Below are 7,729 nucleotides of genomic sequence, written 5' to 3'. Positions count from 1 at the left end.
GCTCTTCTTGCAAGGCTGGGCCTACACTGGGGGGGCGCCAGGCAAGAAGGAGGCTGCTATTAGGGCAAGGCAGTAGGCCAAGACAGGGGAAGTGCCACCTTGGTGCCCCAAAGCCTCAGCCGACCCCACCTGTCCCCCCAGCCTGACAGGTTGTGTCAGCCCTGGGTGCTCATGCAGCCTGTTTCCCAGGATTCCTGCAGGAAGGATATAAAGAACACAAATCCCACGTGGAAAGTGTCCCAGTTCTGGTAACTGGGCTTTGACCTCATTCCTAACACCCCATCCCTACCTCATGCCCCAGTTCTGGTAACCAGGTCCCTGGATTGTTCCCAGAGATCCAATCCACCTGAGTCACTTGCCTGGACCCCCAGAGTGGTGCCTCCCTTGGAGTCCTGGGGAGACTGGGCAGAGGAGAGAAAGGGTTCTTGTTGTAGTTCAACCTGTCCCCGCCCCATGGTCTACCGGACACCTCTGACTTGCTTGGCTTCTAGACTGGACTCTCTGGCGGTCCCCCCCCACCCCTCCAGTGCCCACCTGTCCCTGGGAGGCCTTAATCTAGTCCCCAGCCCTCCCTGTCCACACCATCTCAGGGGCACAGCTTCCACCCTCCTGCTCCATCAAAAGTGTCACTGCTCTTAGTTGGCTCTTGTCCTCAGATGGCCTTTGTGAAATGCCAGGGGGCCAGTCAGGGGTCAAGGGGTCACTCCAGCAAGACAAGCCTTCCCAGACTTTCCCAAAACTGCCCAACTTCCAGCAAGAGTGAATTCACCCCATGAGGACCAGAGGTATTTCTGGAAGCGGCACTTCAAACAGGAAAACCATATTGAAGTCTACTGAGTGACCTGAAAATTTCACGTGCTTTCTGCATTCTACTCCAGAATGAATCCAGGTTTGTTTTAAAATATTGTTTTTAATGACTTACCACTGAGCAAAGTTAAGCTGCAGGCAGCTACACCTTGTTTATCCTCTCTTGCACTGATTTACTTACAAACACCCTCTCTCCCTCTGTCCCCCTCAGCTGGCAATGTTCAACCCTGGTTAACTCCCGCCGTCACCTGCTTCCTGCCAGCACCTGCACAGCTGAACGCTAACGTGGAAAAGCACAGGCTCTGATGTGTGTTGACTTCATTTTAAATTCAAGGCCAGAGATCTCTGAGGGGTGTTTCTCCCTGCCCTGCACTCAGCCCACTCTCCTTGTGTGAGGGCTTGCTCTCCAAAATGGCTACAAATCAGACCCTCTTTCTCTTCAAGCCTCCTACAGCCCCCTACCCCCATCCCTGCACACTCAAGGGTAACCGTACCTCATAATCCATTGAGGAAAGGAAGCAATCGTCCCCTTGCCACCAGGTCTGTCTACAAACCTGCACTGTCGCCACACTCTCTGGCTTCCCTCCTGCCACTCGGAGCGAACTGTGCCTGCTCCTGTCAGGGGCACTTGTGTACTGGGCCCCATCCTGCCCCTGCTCTTATTAGAGGCCCCATCCCCCTCGCCTTCTCAAGGTCATCTCTCCTGAATTTCCAGCTTCTCCTTGTCACCTTCGTCATGCCAATGGGCATGCGAATTTACCCTGGTGTCTCCTCAAAATCCCCCACCCCGAGCCAATATCCTCCTCCAGCTATCACCCCCTTCTTTGCTCTTTTTCACTAGAAGGACTCACAGAACTCAGAAAAGCTGTTATACTCCCAGTTATGGTTTGTTATATAGAAAAGATACAGATTTTAAAAAAGCGAAGGAAAAGGCACACAGGGCAGAGTCCGGGAGAGGCCAGGAGCAAGCTTCTAGCTGTTTCTCCCAGTGCAGTTGTATGGACAATGTTTTATTCTCCCACCAATGATGTGTGGCACAGGTACAGGAAATTGTCAACCAGGAAAGCTCACCTGAGCCTTGGTGTCCAGGGTTTGTACTGGGGGTCAGTCACATAGGCATGGAGCCACCCACACGAGTGACCTTAACTTCCCAATCTCCATCAGAGGCCTAACTGATACAGCATGACCCAGGGTCCCAGGCACACAAAAACAGGCATTTTCCATATGTCATTTCTTTTCAAGAAATTTTATTGGGGAACAGTGTGTTTTTCCAGGACCTATCAGCTCCAAGTCAAGTAGTTGTCTTCAACCTAGTTGTGGAGGGCACAGCTCAGTGGCCCATGTGGGAATCAAACCGACTACCTTGGCGTTATCAGCCTGCACTCTTAACCACCGGCCAACCCCCATATGTCGTTTCTTTAGCATAAACTCTGTAATATGGTGCAAGACACACAAAGACATGCTTATCAGGAAGGATATTCCAAAGGCTCAGAGCTTATCTGCCAGGCGCTGGCCAAGGCCCAGTCCTTCTTCAGCATGTACAGGCTTTGAGCACCTGAGTTACCCCTTCACTGCACATTGGGTCTGTAGTGTTTGTTGCCACTTTCTTTTATTCACTCCTTGGCCAGTGCCCACTCCTCTGCTGTCCCCACCACTCCACCGAGATCACTGTTGTCAAGGCCAGCAATGACCTCCATGTCACAAAACCGCACGGCCGGACCTCGGTCCTCCTCAGAGGTGAGCTCTCAGCTGCATTTGACATATAGTTAACCATTCTTCCCTCCTTGAAAGCTTGACTGTAAATGGGTAATTACATTCAATATAAAAAAGATAAATGTTCCAGTTAAAACATTAATATTGTCAACTGAATTTTAAAATAATTATATAGAAAGGTGAAATTAAAATGGATAGAAAAATATATACTACACAAACACTAATTCAAAGAAAGTTGGTGTAGCTATTCTTAGTTCAAAGTAGACTTTAAAATAAGCACTGTTAGAGAGAAAAGGGGCATTTCATGATGATAAGGAGTCAATCTCTTAGGAAGATATAACAATTATAAATTTGTGTGCCTGCATTAACACAGCTTCATGATATATAAAGTAAAAACTGACAGAACCAAAAGGAAAAACGGGCAAATCCACAATTGTATTGGGGTATCTTAACACATCTCTCTCAATAACTTATAAGGATAGCAGATTAAAACTTCAGTATGAATATAGAAAAGTAGAACAAAATGATTCATAAACTTGATCTAACAGAGCAACTACAGAATAGACACTTTTCAACTACACATGAAAATTTCACCCAAACTGACTATGGTAGGTAGAATAATGGGCCCCCAAAGATGCCTACATCCTGGCCCCCAGAACCTGCAAATGTGTTATGTCACGTGGCAAAGGGAAATAAGGCTACAGATGGAATTAAGGTTGCTAATCAGATGACCCTGAGATAAGATTAACCTGGATTATCTGGATGAACCAATATAATCACAAGTGTCAGATGTGAAAGAGGGCGGTGGAAGAGTCTAGATCAGTGGTTCTCAACCTTCCTAATGCCGCGACCCCTTAATACAGTTCCTCATGTTGTAGTGACCCCCCACCATAAAATTATTTTCGTTGCTACTCTATAACTGTCATTTTGCTACTGTTATGAATTGTAATGTAAATATCTTTTTGTTTTCCGATGGTCTTAGGCGACCCCTGTGAAAGGGTCGTTCAACCCCCAACGGGGTCGCGACCCACAGGTTGAGAACCACTGGTCTAGATGTTGGAAAAGGGAAGGAAATAGCTTCCCCTACGGAGAGCCAAAGGAAGGAACGCCGCCCTGGGGACACCTGGATTTTAGCTTACTGAGGCCCATTTCAGACTTCGGACTCCAGAACTGTGAGAGAATAAATCTATGTTGTTTTGAGCCACTGTAGGCTGAGTCTTGGGGACTGGCAAGAGCCGAGTCTGAGAAGTAGGGTGGGAGGGTAGGACCCTATTCCCGTCCTGCATTCACTCATACATTCATTCATGAAACATTTACTAAGCACCTATTCTCTGCTAGATCCTGTGTGGAACCCAGGGACGTAGAGATGAATAGGACAAGGTCCTTGCCCTCAAGGAGCTCACAGGGGGAGTGGTAAATTAAACTCAAGTACAAAACAGTGGAGAAGGGCAGTAGCAGGAACATACCCCAGGTGAGATGAGCACAAAGGACTCTTCTAGTTGCAAGGAATCCCAATGTGTACAGGCTTTGACCAAAAGCGCATATGAGCTCACATACCCAAAGGAGGGGAGGGAAGACGGAGGATGTGGGTAAAGAGGATGTGTGAGCAAAGGCAGGGAGGTGAGAAACAGCATGGAGTGTGTGGAGGACCATGAGAGATGGCATAAAGCACAGGGGAAGAAGCAGCAAGGAGACAAAGCCACCCACAGGCCACACCATGGGGGCCTTGAATGCCAGGTGACAGCATCGCATATCACCTGGTAGGTAATGGGGAGCCGTGGAGGGAGGGAAGGATTTGTTAAAGAGAAGGATGCAGTGGTGAAATTCGGGTTTTAGCAGGATCACAATGACTGTGGTTTGGAAGACGGGCAAGGCTGTAATCAGGGAGTCCCGTTAGAAAGTTGTTGCAATAATACAGATGGGGTCATGGTGCTGTGCACATGGGGAGTGCCATGAACGTGGTCAGAAGGAGCTGTAATCAGGACAAAGTGAGGAGTCGGAATCGGCAGGCTGGTGATTGACAGGAGGTAGGAGATGGTGGGGAAAGTGTGAAGGATGAGAGAGTCCCTGGTTCCTGAGGGAGGCAGCTGGGTAGGTGGTGGTGCCATTTACTGAGGTGGGATGCAGGGAGAGAAGTCTGGAGGAAGATGATCAATTCATTTTGGGACACATTGAGTTTGAAAGGCTTGTGGGGAAGTGTGAGCAAGGGAAACTCTTGCTGATGCGAAGGTGACCTAGGGTGAGAAGAAACTTGAGACCATTGGTGAGAAGAAAAGAGGGCCAACATGGGCACAGAGAGCAAAGGAAGAAGAGCCCAAGAAAGCCAAAAGGAAGAGAGGTTCAAGGAGATCCAGGAGCGTGAGGGGCCCTCGGCTGTTAAGATAGAGCAGTGATGGGCCGGCCGAGTGGCACGTTGGGTAAGAGTTGGCTCAGAACACCAGCTCTGAGCAGCAGGGCCCCAGATCGGAACCCACATGAGGGCCAGTGATGCTGCGCTCTCTACAGCTAAGATAGTGAACAACAGCTCGATCTGGAGCTGGGCTGCCATGGGTTGCTGGCGACGGCGTAGGCTGCAGTGGGGCTGGCCTGCAGCTGGCGTGCACTTTCATGAGCTGCCGGGAGCCGCCGGGAGCGGCAGTCCAATGGCCAGCGAGCGACTGCCTCTCTGGGGAAGAATTCAATGATAACACCAACATGGGCCAGTGAAGCGATGCCCTCCACAACTAGACTGAAGAACAAAAAGGACAGCAACTTGTCTGTTCCCCTTCCCCGATTCCCCAATAAAATCCAAAAAAAAAAAAAAAAAAAAGATAGAGCAGTGATTCTCAACTGTGAGTGTGCACCGGGTGCTTGTGAAAACTACAGGTTTCTGCTGTTTACCATTCTGATGCCTTGGGAACCTGGAATCTGCATGGTAAAGAGTTCTGCAGGCACTACCTCTGGGGTAGAGAATTTCATGAAGATGGATGTGGTCGGCCGGCTTATGCCAGCAGAGAGGATGGGCCCAGGAAAATAAAGACTAAACGGGTCTATTGGATTTCGTTCTTCGGGAGGTCACTGGTAACCATGGAAGAGCGAATTTTGGTGGTATTGTGGGAGTGGAAACCAGATTGCAGTGGGCTGAAGAGTGAATGGGAGGTGAGAAAGAGAAGACAGCAAATGTGGACCCCTTTTAGAGAAATTTGGATGCGAGGCGGAGGCAAGAGCTTCATCCCCCACAAAGGCCACCTCCCATCTCCTGGAGAAAGTTGGCAAAGAGATTTCGGGAAATGTGGAAGTTGAGTCAGACATTCCCCCGACCCTCAGAATGCACCAGGGGGCCGGCCGAGTGGCGTGATGGTTAAGAACTCGCTTGGGATGCCAGAGGGCCCCGGTTCGGATCCCACATATGAGGGCCAGTGACACTGCCCTCTACAGCTAAGATGCTGACCAGCAGCTCGACCTGGAGCTGGGCTGCCGTGAGTCGCCGGCGACGGCGTGGGCTGCAGTCCCTGTGGCAGTGGGTTGCCATGGGCTACCGTGTGTAGCCAGCAGCTACCGTGTGTAGCCAGCAGCCAGCGTGAGCGGCCAGCAGCCGCAGTGAGCGGCCGTCCAGAAGCCAGCGACTGATCTGCCTCGCCAGGGAAGAGCGCAATGATGGTGACAACTTGGGCCAGTGAAGCAACGTCCTCCACAACTAGATTGAAGAACAAAACGACAGCGACTTGTCTGTTCCCCTTCCCCCAATTCCCCAGCACTATTCCCATTCCCGCAATTACCCAATAAAAATCTTTAAAAAAAAAAAAAAAAGAATGCACCAGGGAGGCAAGTTGGCAATTGGCAATGGCCTAGCACACCTCAAGCTGCCAAGTCTCAAAACTAAGCCCACTGTATCTGCCTTCTGTCTACCCACTCTAAGTCCAGTCACCATCTTCACCACCTGAGTCATCTTTCCATAACCCAAATCTGACCATGTCATTGCCAGACGTGAAACCCTCAAGCAGTTACCTCCCCCACTCTCACCTAACCTCAAGTCCCTGAACCTGGCGTTTAAAACCCTTCTGACTCTTGGGGTCCCTACTTGCCTCTGAATCTTTACCTCCACCCTTGTCACCATAACCTCCCACTTACACCATAATTCACCGCCCACCCTGGCCTCACGGAGCCACCAGCACTTCCCCAGTGAACTGTGCCTCCACCCTCACCAGTCTACTGGTCCTGTTAGACTTGGCCAGCTCAAGCACCACCTCCTCTGAGAGTTAGTTACTCCCTCTTTGGAGAGAACCAGCACGTTGCCCACACCTTTACCAGAGCAAAGGTAGGATGGATTATTTGTTCATACGGATGTCCCCACACTGGATTGGGCTTTCTCTGGGACCGAGGTGCTCATCTGACTCCTCTCTGAATCACCAGCACCTGGCTGAGTTCCCAGTAGTTGCCAGTGAACGTGATGTGGGGTTTCACCTGAGTACCCATCATGAGAAAACAAATGTTTAAATTACGGAGTACCCACTGATCCTTCGATCCACCAAAAAATAATTACATTTGCAGGTTCTTCTCCTTTCCCTAGTTGTATTAATACCTTCAGATTAGTTTTCCCTCCTAAGTGGAAGAAAAGGCAGGCTCCGGACAACCTTGTTTTGAAGTTAGACAGTACAATATCTCCTATGGAGCAGGACCTCCAGTGGAGAGAGCAACTGGATTCAATCTCAAGGAGCTTTACCCTGATTTTTAAAGTGAATTAGCCTCTTTGAACCTTAGTTAAGAATACTATTACCTAAAAGAATGGTGGTCAGAATCAGGTGAGACATCATTGTGAAAGCCCTACATAAATGCTAGTTATTATTAGGCTTTTGAGATCCTAATAAAACAGCATCTCAGGGCCGGCTGAGTGGCGCGCTGGTTAAGTGCTGGCTTGGGACGCCAGAGGGCCCCGGTTTGGATCCCACATATGAGGGCCAGTGACACTGCCCTCCACAGCTAAGATGCGGAACAACAGCTCAACCTGAAGCTGAGCTTCCGTTAGTCGCTGGCGACAGCATAGGCTGCAGCCCCTGCTGCAGTGGGCTGCCATGGGCTACCGTGTGTAGCCAGCAGCCAGCCACCATGAGCAGCCGTCCAGAAGCCGGCGACTGATGTGCCTCGCCTGGGAAGAGCGCAATGATGGTGCCAACTTGGGCCAGTGAAGCAACATCCTCCACAACTAGACTGAAGAACAAAAGGACAGCAG

This window comes from Hipposideros armiger, unplaced genomic scaffold, assembly GCF_001890085.2.
Source record: "Hipposideros armiger isolate ML-2016 unplaced genomic scaffold, ASM189008v1 scaffold_426, whole genome shotgun sequence".
NCBI lineage: Eukaryota > Metazoa > Chordata > Mammalia > Chiroptera > Hipposideridae > Hipposideros > Hipposideros armiger.
Note: the sequence above shows the minus strand (reverse complement) of the source record.